Source organism: Leptonychotes weddellii, chromosome 8 (genome assembly GCF_054177405.1).
Source record: "Leptonychotes weddellii isolate Sample4059 chromosome 8, ASM5417740v2, whole genome shotgun sequence".
Classification (NCBI taxonomy): domain Eukaryota; kingdom Metazoa; phylum Chordata; class Mammalia; order Carnivora; family Phocidae; genus Leptonychotes; species Leptonychotes weddellii.
Genome location: NC_138376.1, coordinates 392,735 through 400,249, shown reverse-complemented (window position 1 = coordinate 400,249; position 7,515 = coordinate 392,735). Strand labels below are relative to the sequence as shown.

General features: G+C 44.1%; 2 non-coding genes across 2 annotated transcripts; one reads left to right on the top strand and one right to left on the bottom strand.

The window, feature by feature from the left end:
* Positions 1-3,948: 3,948 nt before the first annotated feature.
* TRNAR-CCG (transfer RNA arginine (anticodon CCG)) lies at positions 3,949-4,021 on the bottom strand. The gene has a single exon. It is a non-coding gene; the product is annotated as a tRNA-Arg (tRNA).
* Positions 4,022-7,083: 3,062 nt separating this feature from the next.
* On the top strand, positions 7,084-7,156 carry TRNAK-UUU (transfer RNA lysine (anticodon UUU)). Its single transcript has one exon. It is a non-coding gene; the product is annotated as a tRNA-Lys (tRNA).
* The last annotated feature ends 359 nt before the right edge of the window (positions 7,157-7,515 follow it).

Here is a 7,515-nt window from a genome sequence, read left to right as displayed (position 1 = left end):
TCACCCTCATGTTCAGTGTGAGCGCTGTCCGGTCCAGGAGCTCTGTAAGAAATGCACTCACTCGGCAGCAGAATCTTTGCTCTAAAACACTTTCTTCTCTTGTATGTCTAAAAGAGAGATCGTTTTTATTTTGTATAGAACTTAACTTTGGAACAGTAATAGATTTGCAGGGAAAAACTGAGAGGATATTACAGAGATTTCTTATATACCCTACATACAGTTTCTCCGATTAGTATCTAACATTAAGATGATACATTTAGGGGCACCTGGGTGGCTCAGTTGGTCATGATCCCAGGATCCTGAGATCGAGCCCCGCATCGGGCTCCCTGCTCAGCAGGGAGTCTGCTTCTCCCTCTCACTCTGCCCCTAACCCCCATCATGCTCTCTCTCTCTCAAATAAATAAAAAAATCTTTTTTAAAAAAAGATGATACATTTATTAAATTAATAAAACATTGATACATTTTTATTTTATTTTTTAAAATATTTTAAAATAATCTCTGCACCTGGGAGGCTCAAACAGCTCCCGAAATCAAGAGTCACATGCTCCACCAACTGAGCCAGCCCAGCACCCTAATACATTTTTTTAAAAAAGATTTTATTTATTTATTTGACAGAGACACAGCGAGAGAGGGAACACAAGCAGGGGGAGTGGGAGAGGGAGAAGCAGGCTTTCCGTTGAGCAGGGAGCCGGATGTGGGGCTCAATTCCAGGACGCCCAATGACTGAGCCACCCAGGTGCCCCTCCAATACATTTTTATTAAATAAATTCCATGGTCTATTCAGATTTTCTTGGTTTTTAGCCTAGTAGCCTTTGTCTGTTCCACAATACCACATTACATTTAGTTGTCATGTGACTTTAGGCTTTTTTGTTGTTGTTGTTCCTTTTGGCTGTGACAGTTTCTTAGATTTTTCTTGTTTTGGATGACTGTATTAGGGTTCTCCAGAGAAACAAAACCAATAGGATATAAAGAAGCTGTCAAAAATCCAGAAACAGTAAAAATTAAAGCTAGATCAGTGAAATAGTATTGACTAAGGGTTTACTGTGCACAAAAGGACAGTTTCTGAACTGAGAGTCTTTAGTTTCAAAACTGATATGAAGCTGGGGGGGGGCATGACATCACAAGATGGCTTGTAAAGTGAAAATGAGGAAGTTGTTTAGCCTTTAAAATGGTTATTACAGGGTGCCTGGGTGGCTCAGTTGGTTGAGCGATTGCCTTTGGCTCAGGTCATGATCCTGGAATCCTGGGATTGAGTCCCACATTGGGCTCCCAGCTCAGCAGGGAGCTTGCTTCTTCCTCTGACCCTCTCCCCTCTCATGCTGTTTTTTTTCTCTCTTTCTCTCAAATAAATAAATAAATAAAATCTTTAAAATAAAAATAAAATGGTTATTACAATGGAGGTTTCAAGACAGAAGGGGATGGTTAAAAGTGATTATCTTATACCACTTTAGGAAGATGACTTGTTTCTTTTATGATTATTAAAGACATTTACAAGCAATAACTTCAGTTAAGGTTCACTTGTATTCATAAAATAAGCTAGATTTGGTTTTGCTTATGTGACTTACATGGTTATGTCTGCTTGGGGGATGTTCTCCATTTTATTTTCTTGTAACAAGGTATATATAAGAATCAAGTGCTAACCTCTTCAAACACTCTCACAGATACACCCAGAAATAATGTTTTACCAGTTATCTGGGCATCCCTTAGTCCAGTCAAGTTGACGCACAATTAGCAATCACAATGACTATGATAGTTGAGAGGAATTCTGGTTGGGTATGTTGTAGGATGCCCCTCTACTGGAATTCATCAGTTCTTTTTGTCATTATTAGGCTGGGCTATGAGTTTTGGGGAAGAAGACCACAGAAATAAATATAGATATAGATATATTAATATTATATATATAAATCTATAGATAGATAGATCATATATATTTTTTCATCACATATTAAGGGTACATATGATCAGAATGACTTGTCATTGTTGATGTTAACTTTTGAAAAAATTGTCTTTGGGGTCTTCCAAGCAACTGTTGGACTACACCAAATATTTTTCCAGCACTTTGTAGAAAAAAAACCCAAAAGTAATGAGCTGTATTTGCTGTGTTCCGCATCTTTAATTAGCTCAAAAATAATTGTGATGCTTTCTGTTACAAATTTCACAGTTCAAAAAAAGAGAAAACTTAGGTTAATTATACAAATAATTATATATATAATTAATTATTACATGTAATGGGTAAATGTTTTTAATTTACACACTTTTTTAAAGCAGGCTCCACACCCAGTGTGGGGCTTGAACTTGCAACCCCTGAGATCAAGACTTGCATGCTCTACTCACTCAGCCAGCCAGCCAGATATCTCTAAATGTTTTAAATTTAGATATGCTTCAGCTACTGTGTACAAATTTCAGATTGGAGTGGGAAGTTTCTTGAATCAGAAATGCCAAGAGAGGCTCTAGCTTAATGATTTCAAAATTAGTGGACTTTGCCTTTCAACTGTTAGGTTTTTCAAAGCCATCCAAAAATGACACGGATACTTTATGTAGAATGTGTAACACAAGCTGATTTTTATGTACTTCAGGACTGACATGCAAGGTCTTGAGTACAATCCCCTGTAACTCCGTGTGTGTTCTTTCCTATGTAACCAAACCTTTCTTGTACTTTTTCAATCGTTCTCTCATGACTTCCCTGCCTACGTGACAAGAAAACCAATGATCCAGTGCATTGCCTTTGCAGCTGCCCGATCCTACCCCATAGTCTTTGGTACCACACGGAATGGCTGCTTTGGCAAAAGGAAGACAAGATGGGACAGGAAAAAAAGTGGGGGAGAACCCAGTTTACCCTAAATTTTCATCAAGAAACATGCCCACCACAATAGTTAAAAGTTCACCTTGAGTTCTATTTTTCAGTAACATCGAAGAGCAGAACAGGGGGGGAAAAAAAAAGGAAGAAGAGGAAAAATAAACTAACAGGTATCTTTGTTGCGTCTCTTCATTCTGAGTCAGGAAACAGACAGTAAACAGAGATCAGAGTTGTTCCGACAGAACTTCCCTGCCTCTCTCTTTTCTTCTGGCTTCTTCCCACACACATCCATTCAGCACCACCGAAAACTGGATCCCAGATCTTTACGGGTGAGTGTAAGTGCATGACTGGACGGTAATAAAATGGCGATGCTTAAGGAACATGAAATCTTCCAAAAGTCAAAGTTAAAAATCTTATGAACAATTGAAGAAGCAGTTGAAATATTAATCCCTCTGAGTGGCTTGGAATAGTTCAGAAGGGACACCCTGGGGCTGACTTGATCCCTGGTTCAGAGCCAAGTTTTGGTAAGATGACCGGCTGTTTTGGTCAACATCAACTCATCCTTCACAGGACTTTTCCACAAATCATGTGATGGAAAATGCCAACACCCTGTGCTTATAGGAAAGGCAAATAGTGGAAAGATTAGAGAATAATTGACTTACTAGCTTTGAGTAAATTCTCAGGAAAAGTTGGATCCCGGATAGTTCCGTTTGATAAGCAACAGACACTATGGGGGTTCAGATTTCGAGTGCCTCTTCTGGCTGGGCTCAGTATCCCCCACCCCCTCCAAACTCCTCTTTCTAACTCTTAAATAGAAGCCCTTTGAAACCCAGCTCTCCAGAGAAACGTTTGTAGTTGGCTTTTCTACCCCTCCCATCTTTTCGTTGGCCACGATCAGCCAGATCTAGAGCAGGGCTTGGAGCCAGAAATCCAGGCTTGACATGTTGCCAACAACCATTCATCAGTCCTTTACTACTTTTATTTAGTGATTAGAGGCCAATGACAAAATGTAAGTTATTAGCAACTCAGCAGCACCCAGGTTTGCTCTTTTCAGGATTTCTGACTCATTTCAGGTTTCCAAAGACTACTCAAGGGTCCGCTGGTGGACGTCAAATGAAAGAGTTTCTGTTTCTTGGTTGACAAGAAAGAAGCGACCACGAAGGGACTCGAACCCTCAATCTTCTGATCCGGAATCAGACGCCTTATCCATTAGGCCACGCGGCCATCTGATAGACACATGTTTCCATACCTGGGAGCGGAGATGAAATAGGTTTCTGTTTTCCAAAGTTTTAACTTTGCAACTGGAGGAAGATTTAATTATCAACACTTAAAAAAAAAAGGATTAAAAGGAATAAAACTCCATCTGGAATCCCTAACAATTACTTAGAACTAGTGCACGGTGAGCTCGTGAAAATATTTTACTATAATTCATTCATACCAGAGGCTTTAACAATTTGACCGTCCACGAGGCAATGAGAAGAATCACCCCACGTGGGTCGGGGTAATGGGTCCTCAACCTCCTCAAGAGAATGGAGCACGTTGCCACCATGTCTGAGGTGGTGACTTCCAAAGTACTCCCAGGTGGGGAGGAGGTGAGGGTGACACTAGCTTGGAGGAGCGTCGTCTGCCTCACTGACTCCTTAACGCCCCAAGCAGTTTGCCTAAAGGTGGTCTGCTTGCTCCACGAGCCCCCTCGGATTCATCCATGGAACAACCCAGGGCCATGTGTCCGTGAGTCCAGCGGACCCTCAAACTCACTCCCACGCTGAGATTGTTCTCAGTTGCCGTGGATTTTGTGCTCGAAGACTAGCAGACGAAAACCTCAAAATGCCGCCGTATTTTTTAAAACTGGTTTTTTTTGTTCAGTCTGGGAGAGGAAAAAACTCACAGGTAGGCATAAGGAGCAGAGTAAGGTTGGTGGACTGAGCACAACCATCAACATTTCTTCTTTCCAGAGAAGGCTGTGGCAGGACAGGAAAGCACGGCACAGAGATTCTAAGTGATACTAAATAGCTAATAAATAGCTTCTGAAAACTGTATAAACCTTTCTTTACATGGGTGATACCATCTCCCTCCAAAGCCATTTAGTGTTTCTTTCTCTGAGATTTTTATCTGATGTGCTCCAAGCAGCATTTCTTTAAAATTTTTAAATATTTTGAACAAAGTATTCTGTGAGGAATCCAAGGAAAATCGGAAAGCCTGGAATTCCTATTCTTGCTGCATCAATCTGTCGGGATATCTTACTTGAGGAAATGGGCGGAGGAGGGTGTCTAGAGTCAGAAGAGGCCTCTGTAATGTAGTTTTAAAAAAAGAGTTCTCCCCCCCATTTTTTACTCACTCAGATGACCCACCAAGCCATGATCACATCTCACATTTGCACTTTAGAGCAGGAATCTCTCAGTGTGGTTATGTCAGCCACGAATCTACGGCCCTAATAACTTTCTTATTTCTTGAATTTGGAAAGCACAGCATGTCCTGTGTCCCGTGAGCCTCACTGACTTGGGCACAGCTGAGAGAACAGGGAGAGGAGATTATCTGTGGTTGTCTTTTCCGAGGTTTCTTTTTTTTTAAGATTTTATTTATTTATTTGAGAAAGCGAGAATGAGAGAGAGTACATGAGCGGGGGAGGGTCAGAGAGAGAAGCAGATTCCCTGCTGAGCAGGGAGCCCAACGTGGGACCCGATCCCGGGACTCCAGGATCATGACCTGAGCCGAAAGCAGTCGCCCAACCGACTGAGCCACCCAGGCGCCCAGTGAAACTTTATTTATTTTTTTATAAAGATTTTATTTATTTATTAGAGAGAGAGAGAGCACATGAGAGGGGGGAGGGTCAGAGGGAGAGGCAGACCCCCCGCCGAGCAGGGAGCCCGACGCGGGACTCGATCCCGGGACTCCAGGATCGCGACCTGAGCCGAGGGCAGTCGCCCAACCGACTGAGCCACCCAGGCGCCCCCGACGTTTCTTTTCGTTCTTTTTTCTTTCTTGCGCCTTGATAACGCTGTGCCTGGAGCCCAAGGCGCTGTGCAGTCACTGCCTCCTGCGGGAGGGACCCCGAGCGAGCGCTGACTTGGCGTCTCCTCAGCCTAGTAGCCCCCGCGCGGCCTCAGTCACAGCTGAGGGGTACCAAGGCCCACGGAAGCACTGTTACTTTCGATGTGAGCAGCAAACAGTGAGAAAAGACGTGAGGAAGGAAGAGATGGTGAATTTGGTGGGAGAAGAGGAGGGGGAGGAGGTGGGGGAGGAAGAGGAGGAGGAGGAGGGGGAGAAGGGGGAAGAAGGGAAATTAAAGGAGGGAGGACTGGCTCAGACGGTTTCGTCTTGAAGGTGAGGGTGGCGGTGCGGAAGATTAACCCCAGGCCCTCTGCTTGCTGAACGCTCCCTCCCCCACTCAGGTGCACGTGGTGGACACTTGGCTGTTTTAAAAAGTCCCTCATTAATGCCATTGTCTGTGAGTGTTTGGAGAAGGAATAGTTGGCAGAACGAGGCTCACTGTGTTTAAGATTTATTTATTTATTTCAGAGAGAGGGAGAGAGCACAAGCAGGGGGAGCAGCAGAGGGAGAGAGAAGCAGACTCCCCGCTACGCAGGGGGCTGGTTGCCAGTGGACCCCACGACCCTGAGATCGTGACCTGAGCCAAAGGCAGACGTTTAACCGACTGAGCCCTCCAGGCGCCCCAGCACTACTCTTTCTGAAACCTTGAGGCCGTGACCATGCCGGGGAAGAGGCTCTGCATGCCAGGCTGACCCCAGGACACCTCCCTGCGAGGCAGTCCGTGACATCGCTCAGCCCCTGGGTCTGCTGGTCAAGGGAGCGCTGGGGAGGCAGTCCCACCCACCAACAGAAAGGGGCCCGTTAGGGAACATTTTCTTGCGCCTTCAAGTTCTTCCTCCGTCAACTGTCTTCCCCTCTGAGACAAAGGCTGCAAGGCAATGCAGAAAGATACAAACAGAAGCAGTGAGCAGTGTGAGTACTAACTCGAACACCTTAGGCGCAGATCCTTGGCAAGAAGTGAGACCCTGTGTGTCTAGCAACGTGGTCTGAAACCCGACAGCTTTATCTGGGAGACGTTGCATCTCTGGTTCTGAAAAACTAGAGGCGGGGGGAGACAACGAAGGGAGAAAAAAGGGAAAAGCTCTCAGAGACTGTAACGTCTCTCTCAAAGGCACTTCTTCACTGTGAATAGAATTCAAGCATGTTATTTGAAAACTAGGACATGAAATACAGTGAGGATTGGCGACGTAAGCAAAGCCTAGGTTAGACACTCACGGAAAGAGAGTGTTGCAAGAGCCTGGGTAGCTCAGTCGGTAGAGCATCAGACTTTTAATCTGAGGGTCCAGGGTTCAAGTCCCTGTTCGGGCGCAGCATCCTTTGTTTTACCCTAGGTAATGTCCAGTAAGTACACCAAGGGTTTGGGAGAGGACGGTTCTACTCACACCTTGACTGGGGCTGTGTTTACTGTTTGGTTTCCAGAGATGATCTCTAAAAGGTTGCTGACCTGGAGATTTGTATTTGTATGTGGTTTTTAGAGAAGAGTCATCCGTTGACCAGAAAAAAGGCAATCAAAAAAGCAATCAAAACGTCTGAACTCTAAAAACAAGAAAAAAAATTGAAACCAGAAAAATAATTTGAGTGACAGTGGTTATCTCATCAGGAACCACAGAGGTCGGGAAGAGTGGCACATTGTTCAAGTGCTGAACGAAAAGAATTGTCAGTCCAGA